The 9,071-nt window shown below is 35.0% G+C and overlaps 1 pseudogene; it reads right to left on the bottom strand.

Annotated features, from left to right (window-relative positions):
* Positions 1 to 1,492: 1,492 nt before the first annotated feature.
* Positions 1,493 to 2,439, bottom strand: LOC115528028 (annotated as a pseudogene).
* Positions 2,440 to 9,071: the final 6,632 nt, after the last annotated feature.

Genomic DNA, 9,071 nt, shown 5'->3' with positions numbered 1-9,071 from the left:
TCACCACAAATGTAGATGCCACCTGTCACCATACTATGCTATTACAGTACCATATTCCCTACACTGTGCCTTTATGAATCTCATTTTTAAAATTATCATTTCTTGGTCCTTCTGTTTTAGATATTATTTAATAACTCTCTATTATGGAAGACATATATTTGCTTCTCTTTGAGGTAAATACTTTCTCTTCCCTGATGTTCCTAATGTAGTTTATATCACTCTTTTTGGTTGAATTAATTTTTAATGTTCATGAATTTATGACCATGCAAATATTATTCAGAGCTAAGAGAAGTATTGTAATGTGATTACAATGACTTTTCTTAGGCAATGTTTTATTTGTCCTGGAATTAATGACTGCCTTGGTTTTCTATTTTCTCTGTTTCCTGTATAATTTATTAATCACCAACTTCTTTGACCTTACAGATGACCCAGAAAATACATTGAAATACTTCAGTTGCTCTATCATGAACATTAACTTCTTGGCAGTATCCCTCTTGGAAGTCACTGTCCTCCAACTCCTGTCTGGATGGATTGTCCTCTAGACCTGTTTTGCAACTTTTGTTTTAGGATTTGCCTTCACCATGTTCCTGTTAGTTTCCTTTGTGTATCTCTTTCCTGTATTGGATTCCATACTTTCTGTGTTGTCTGTGTCTTAGTTTAATTATTTTAACTGTAGTAAATTAATTACTTTAACTTTAGTAAATTAATTATTTTAACTGTAATATATCTTCTAGTTACTCTTTGCTGTTAATGGATCAATGGGAGATTTTTTGAAGTCTTTACATATCAGAAAATGCCATTATTCATCCTTCACAGTTGACTAGCAGTCTGTATGGAAAATTATAATTTGAGATCATTCTCCCTTACAATTTTAAAGGCTTTGCTAGGAGTGCCTGTGTGGCTCAGTTGGCCAACTGTCTAACTTCAGCTCAGGTCATGATCTTCCGGTTCGTATGTTTGAGCCCCACGTTAGGCTCTGTGCTGGCAGCTCAGAGCCTGGAGCCTTCTTCATAGTCTGTCTCCCTCTTTGTCTGCCCCTTCCCTGCTCGCACTCTCTCTCAAAAATAAATAAATAAATAAATAAATAAATAAATAAATAAATAAATAAACAAACAAATAAACATTTAAAAAAGTTTAAAAAATAAAGAAAGAAAAGTTACAGTGATTTGGACATAAAGCCTCTGGGTGTTTTGTATCCTGATCCTTTATCGGTTACTTGTTTTCCTTCTTTCCTTCCTTCGTTCCTTCCGTCGTTCCTTCCTTCGTTCCTTCCTTCGTTCCTTCCTTCCTTCCTTCCTTCTTCATTTCCTTCTTTCCTCTTTTCTTTCTTTCTTTCTTTCTTTCTTTCTTTCTTTCTTTCTTTCTTTCTTTCAAATACAAATAAAAGTTTATTATACAAAATTCAGGCCTGATATTTCATAGTTCATTGATGCAAAACAAAGGACTAGGTATTTTTTGGAATCATTCACTAAAATTTAACTTTCACTCCCCTTCACCCCCAACTGTCAAAGTGGCCCTCTGACCAAATGCTATCAAAACAAACACCTATAAATAAACCAAATCCTTTAAAGACAACTATCACATATGTTATTGTCTTGGCATAAGTGATCTTCATGGCATGGTATGGTGTGATTTTAAATCCCTGTAAAGCATCCCTGACAGCTCCAGCCTGTTCATCATTTGCAAATTCAACAAAAGCCATGTCACGCCTCCCAGGTACCAAACCATTCTTTCTTGAAACTAGGAAACTGATAAACAGCTGGGTCAAAATATTATTCATTAGTTCTCCTTGGCAGATTAGTAAGGAATAAAATACAGTGTTGGAAGGTAATCAGGCACCTGAGGATTGATTTTGAATTTCCTTGGGTATTTGCTGCATTTGGTGTTCCCTGACCAGGCTTTTGTTTTCTGGTCCACAGTTTTTGCTTTTTCCTTTTCCTTCTTTTGTCAGCAAAAGTGCCACACATTTTTAGATTATATCAGAATCTGTTTTTGCATACTGGATTCTCCTGTTTGTTTTGTTTAACGTTTATTGTTTTTTGAGAGAGAGAGCATGAGCAGGGTAGGGGCAGAGAGAGGAGAGGGGGACAGAGGATCCAAAGCAGGCTCTATGCTGACAGCAGACAGCTCCATTCAGGGCTTGAACTCATGAACCACGAAATCATGACCTGAGCCAAGTCAGACGCTTAACCGACTGAGCCCCTTGCATTGTTTGCCGTAACGTGGGAAATCCTTGTAACTGTCTCAAGGCATTTGTGGGTGAGCTTGTTCCTTAAAAATAACAAAGCCTTGCCCCCTCATCTTCAGATCTTTAAAGCTATGATATCTACCACTTGACCAAATTGAGAAGACAGGGCATGTAGGGATCTCTTCTATTCTTCTTTCTCTAATTTTGTCTTCATATTGTTGATACAAGTGGTAATTTGGTCTGATATCCATGTTTTGGCTTAAACTCTTCCAATATCCTGAGGCCTATGCTGGTATCGCAAGAACCAAAAACCCATCTTTACCTTTTTAAGGCCATTAAGATGTTTATTTTATTCCAGATAAAATCAAGTTATACCCATCACCTAATTGTGAGTCTTTTTTCCTTCATTTTGTTGCCTTCTTGGTGGAGACTTTCATTCTGAGATTCCACCTTCTTCAGCTTGAGTAGATTTCACGAATTATTTCTGGGCCAATTTTGCTCCGGTCCATTTGACTTTCTGTAACTTATATTTTCTGAACGTATGAACCCCAGGCTGATCTTCTATTTTTTATTCAAAAATGTTTTCCATTTTTTGTACTTTCTGGCAGATTTCGTCAATTCTGTCCTCTACTCCTTAGAGTCCCACAGATCCAATCCTAATTCAGATTTTCCTTATTTCTTTCCTTGACTTGGATCATTCCTCTTGGCTGACATTCCTCCTCCCCATCCCTCCCTTTCTCAGTTCAAATTTCCATATTGCTGACATTAATCTTTCTAAAATTTAGGTCCAACTACATCACTCAAAAATGTGAAGACTTCCAGTTTTATCTCATACTAGCCTTCAGAGTATTCCTTGAGCGCAGACACAAGAGGACTAGTTAAGATTTTCCAAACATCCATAAGTTAAGTTGTACTTTTTATGTTTATCTGCTCTCTCTTCTACCTCAATCTTGATCTCTTCTTTAAGACTAATCTGAAATATCATTTATGCACACAAAAATATGAAATTGTGATCTCTGTCTCGCTGAACCTCCATATGCAGTTAGTAAATATGTACCTTATGATGCTTACCATATCCTATCCTGCAATTCAGTTATTAAAATAGTTGTCTTATTCTTCTCTTTGCTTTCCTCAATTACTCTACCAGCAGACCAATAGGAACCCAAGCCTGCTTTTCCCAGGATAACGGTCAAGGGAAAGTAAAACTGCTGCTTTCACATGGCTGAAAATGCAGAAATGGGATCTTAGCTGTGTTTTAGTTTACCCTTGCCCCTTTTGTTAGTTATATCTGATATAACTTCTTCCTAAATCGTGTTTAAAATGCTATCAACAGATTGCTTAGTGAAAGGTGGTAAAATAAAGCAAAGCACAGAATCGTTTTCCATCCGATTTCTTTCCAAGTTAATAAAAATAGATGAGAAAGGCATTTCAAGTTTCATCAAAGCAACACAACCACTTGTCTTATGCTTAACAAGAGAGGGTCCCAAGAAACACAAATGTTTGGTGAGGCCCCCTGGGAACCTAAAGTCACTTCTTTCTCCATTAGAAATGATAAATGTATAAAATCTAAGCAATTTTTATAATATTCCAATATTTGAAGAACAACACATGGTATGATATTCTCTGGTATAGGGTTGGTGCACAATGTATCTGTCAGAAGAAGCTATGTTGCAATGAGAACAATTCAGGTTATTAGCACAAGATGTATATCATCTTAATTTGTTTCACATATTTTCTTCTTTTTGTTTCATATATTTTCAAGAGCTTTTTATCTTGTGAAAGCATCCATCATCTCTTAACCATGTGAAACTTAGTCATGTCAAGGGAAACAAGTTGGAATTTATTTCCATTTAACTTACATCTTACACGTCTCTAATGGTTAGAAATATTAAATATATGACTAAAAAACAAAAGAATCTTGGGGCCCCTGGATGGTTCAGTCAGTTAAGGCATCAACTCTTGGTTTCAGCTCAGGTCATGATCTCATGGTTCATGGGTTTGAGCCCCACATCAGGCTAGCGCTGGCAGCATGCAGCCTGCTTGAGATTCTTTCTCTCTTCCTCTCTCTACCCCTTCCCTGCTCGCACTCTCTCTCTCAACTCTCAAAACAAATAAATAACTTTTTTTTTAAAAAAAGAGTAAAACAAGAGACTTTTGTTATAAAGCAAAATATACAAATATATTAAAACGATTGGTTTTTAATATTATATTTTTCAGGAATGTCTGCAAAGCAGTACAATATAATGGTTAAGAAAACAGATTTGGAATCATATATTTGGCTCTAAATCGCAGTCAGCCATTAATTATCAACAAGAAAGTTCAGGGCAGTTTAACAACTTCTGTAGAATTCTGTTTCAGAAGAGCAATGGCTTTCTATAGTAACGTAAGAATGAGATGAGATAATGCAGCAAAGTGATGAAAACAGAAAGCAGAATTTGGTAGGTGCCCAATAAATAATGGTGATTGTTATTTTCTCCATTTAGAATTTCCATATAGTGAATAAAGATGCATACAGAAAAAAAATAATAACAGTGGACACAAAAATAAAATTGTCTTGGCTAATTTGGCATATTCAAAGAGAAATTACCTTATATTATTGCAAATTTTTGTCCTGTTAGTGTACTTTTTGTTGTGCGTTGCAAGGAGTTTGAGGTAGGAAATCCATTAGGATTGTTATTGAAGTCTTCCTGAGAGATAATGAGCTTCTGTTTAAGGCAGTGTATTTATGTTGTTAATTGTAAATGTTTTCAATTGGTTACTTTTAGATTTTGAAATGTAATACACTTCAGTGAGATAAATAGGAGCTGTGTTGAAGATGGATGCCATTAAAAACTTCAAGAACTCCCATCTGAAATTGTTTATAAACTGTAATGTCAGCTTAACAGCAAACTGCATTTTTTTAACTTGGGGATAATTTTTGTATCTCAGTAATGTTTTGAACATTACATTATAATGAACTTCTCACTGTATTACATTAAAGTCAAAGAATGGAAAACTTCGAGAGCTTAGAAGTTCCACATTTAGCAGATGACAATATAGTTAATTTTAGAGGTTTATCATTTGCTAATAACACTGAGTTCAATGCAGATTTAACATCCATTATGTTAAGGCATGTTTCTAAAGCTTCTTTTAAAATGTATTTTTGTTCTGAGACATTTTCATATCTCAGATAATGATGTTTCTAGCTTCTCTAAGTTATCTTGTTACACTCTGAAAATTTCTATTCCAATAATTGAAATATATATGAATAAAGGAGAGAATTGGATAGAAAATTGAAAATTACTGTGTATCAATGTGGACTTTTTAAAAAATTAAGGCTTAGTTATTATTTTTTTGGCAAAATTGAGGAGAAGATTCAGAGATTTTCCATATACACCCTGCCCTCACACATGCTAGCCTGCCTTATTATCAACTTCTGGCACCAGAGTGGTACATATGTTACCATTGCTGAACGTGCACTGACACATCCTTATCACCCAAAGTCTAGAGTTTACATTAGAGGTTCACTCTTGCTGTTGTATATTCTGTGGAGTTAGACAAATATATAACAACATGCATCCACTTTATAGTACTTTTACTGCCCTAAAAATACTCTTTACTGTCCCTACTCTTTTCCCTCTGCCCTCAACCCCTGCAACCACTGATCTTTTACTCTTTCCATAGTTTTGCCTTTCCAGAATGTCTTATGTTATCCTTATAAAAAATATAGCCTTTTCAGATTGGCTTCTTTCACTTAGTAATATACATTTAAGATTCCTCCTTGTCTTTTCTTCTCTCTCTCTCTCTCTGCACCTGCCCTGCTTGTGCTCTCTTTAAAATAAATCGATAAACTTTAATTTAAAAAAAAGGGTGGGCATTTGGGTGGCTCATTTGGTTAAGTGTCCAACTCTTTCGGTTCAGTTCATGATCTCATGGTTTGTGGGTTCAAGCTAGGCATCTGGCTCCATGCTGTCAGCATAGAGCCTACTTGGGATGCTCTCGTCCCTCTCCTCTCTCTCTCTCTCTGTCTCTTCTCTCTCTCTCTCTCTGTCTCTCTCACTCTAACTCTGCCCCTCCCTTGGTTACACTCTCTCTCAAAATAAATAAATAAATTTTATTTTATTTATTTAAAAAAAAAGATTCTTCCATATCTTTTCATGGTTGATAGCTCATTTCTTTTAGCGCTGTGTGGGATGGTTATTTTTCAAGATTTACCTTATTAGTTTGAGTGAACTTAAAAGTATTTACATTTTTGGGGCTCCTGGGGTGGCTCAGTCGTTAAGCACCAGACTTCTGTTCAGGTCATGATCGGTTCAGGTCAGGTCTGTGCTGACAGCTCAGAGCCTAGAGCCTGCTTTGGATTCTTTGTCTCCCTCTCTCTCTGCCCCTCCCCTGCTCACACTCTGTCTCTCTCTCTCAAAAATAAATAACATTAAAAAACATTAAAAAAAGATTTATAGTTTTAAATAAGGTACTTTTATATTTAATAAATATTCCTAAAATGTACTGGACAGGAGTATTTATACTACAGTACAGATTTATCTTTAAAAATAATTCATGAAATGAATAGCAACATAAAGAATAAAGTCAAGGCTTGATGCTTCTTCATTAATAACTTTTAGATGACTAATGTCTTCTAAATATTGTAAGTTATTTAAAAATCCCTTAACTTGAAAATGTTAATTTTTAAAAAACGATATAGTAAAATGTTTTCCTTTGCCATATAATCATTACTTTTGGAGGAGAGAAACTACAGTTTTTTGTTTTTTGTTTTCTCTTGATAATCATGGATATAGGTACACTGCAACTTAAAACTAGCAGAAGGGTCACACTAGGGAAGAAGAAATATCAGCTAAGTAGACAAAACGGCTACCTTGAGCCTTATAAAACAATGTTTTTTATTAGATCATTGGTCATGTGAATGACAGGTGGCAGAACAGTCACCCTCAAAATAATGTTTCTTTGGCATAAGGGTCATTTTGAGCTGATTATTTTGAGAAAGAACTTACAGGAAAAACTCTGAGAATAGACTAGAAATTACTCACCTGTAGGGAAATTTCCATTTATGAAAGAAATTTTCCTTTGTAAGTATGTCTTTCTCTCTGGATCAGGCAGAAAAGGATGACTAAATCACAAGAGATTCTTACCAATGGAGAAGACACTGGCTTGAAATCTGCATAACGAACCTTACTCTCTTTACTATAACTTTTTCTGGTTACCTCTCCACAGCTGGCCTCCCCGACACTCTTCTCTGTTTGCTGAAGATGGTATTTAAAGCTAACTCTAAGACAGCTCTGGCCATTTTCAGTTTTTCCTGATTATTTCCCATGAGTACCTTGGATATACATGTTAATAAACTTCTGTTTTTCCCCCCCGTCTATCTTTTGTTACAGGGTTCTCAGAAATTAAAAGGGCAGAGGGAAATTATTTTTCCCTTCACTACAGTTTAATGACTCCTATTGAAGCCATTTTGAAATGAACTATCTCCAACCAAATAAATAAAAATAAATATCTTCTGTAAACCAATGACATGGTTTTATAAAAAAAAAAAAAAAGGAATGGACTGCATGTAAATATTTGATCTTATTTATTAAATATTGTTAGGGAAAATGACTTAATATTCTAAAACTAAAAGAATTATTATTAACAGATGGTTTTCAAAACCCAAAATAATTGATGTCTAATAACTTCATGTAACAAGTCAATTAATTTGGTTTTCAAGGGAGGGTATGATATTTGACTAATTCATCTTGGTGGATATGGTGACAAATCATATTTCTGAGCATCAGCTAAATTGAGACTCTTTGACATTTTTAGTGTCTTCTTGGATTATTGATCACTCCTGTTTTGAAAGCTTCCCAGGGAAAAATAATTTTGGCCATACTTTATGACATAAAATGCTGGGAATTTAAGGCTATATTTATTCAGGGGTTGAAACAAGTCCAAAGATACTTCCTAAAGAAAAGTCTATATTTGAGTCTAGTCATCTATGGCAGATGTGCCATTCCAATATTCCCCCTTTATTCCAAGAAGAACTTCAATTTTTAAGGTGGGCATTTGCCCACCAGCCAAAATATTTATTTCTCAGGATCACTTGAGGATAAATATAGCCAATGACCAAGTTTTGGCCAACGAGATGTAATTGGAAGCATTGTGTGCAACTTCCAAAATATCTAGTTCTTAGATCCCTTTATTTTTTCCTTCTTAGTGCCTAAAAGGGAACATTTATACCTGAAAAAATGAGCACTTATGTTGAACTGTGAGACAGTACGCTAAAAGTGCTTAGAGCCAGCAAAAGAAAAGGAGATGGGGACCCTGATGAACATGGAGTTGCCATACCATAATTGAGCTACTAGGAATTTCTTTTATCTAAGAGAGAAACTACTACATATTTAATTGTTAGTTCTTGTTTCTGAAAGCAGGTGACTTAACACTTACCCAGGCTATCCTATTTCTGCTCTAGGTTTCTATTGAGACTAGGCAAAAAAAAAAGTATCTGCAAACATATGCATGTATATGAACACTATAAAGCTTAATGAAGATATAAAATACTTACATTAAAAAGGCATATGCAGATTTATCTATCTGAAAAATATCATCTATCTATCTATCTATCTATCTATCTATCTAATCATCTATCTATATCTGCAAATAGCTCATTCCTTGAGATATCTTCTAAGTGATTCCTGACCCAAACCCAGTGAATCTTTCAGATTGATATTCAACTAACATTTGTCAAGTGCCCTTATGCATTAGGCACATTCTGATTCTTTATCAAATGTATTCCTCATAATGACCCTGCAGGGTATATGGTAGTTTTACATTTTTACCATGAATAAAGAAGCTCAAAAGGAATATAATGCATCTTAAGATGTTCCTGCTGGTCAGTAGTAGAGCTCCTTGG

The sequence above is a fragment of the Lynx canadensis genome, chromosome D3, assembly GCF_007474595.2.
Source record: "Lynx canadensis isolate LIC74 chromosome D3, mLynCan4.pri.v2, whole genome shotgun sequence".
Lineage (NCBI taxonomy): Eukaryota > Metazoa > Chordata > Mammalia > Carnivora > Felidae > Lynx > Lynx canadensis.
This window is presented reverse-complemented; position numbering and strand designations above follow the sequence as displayed.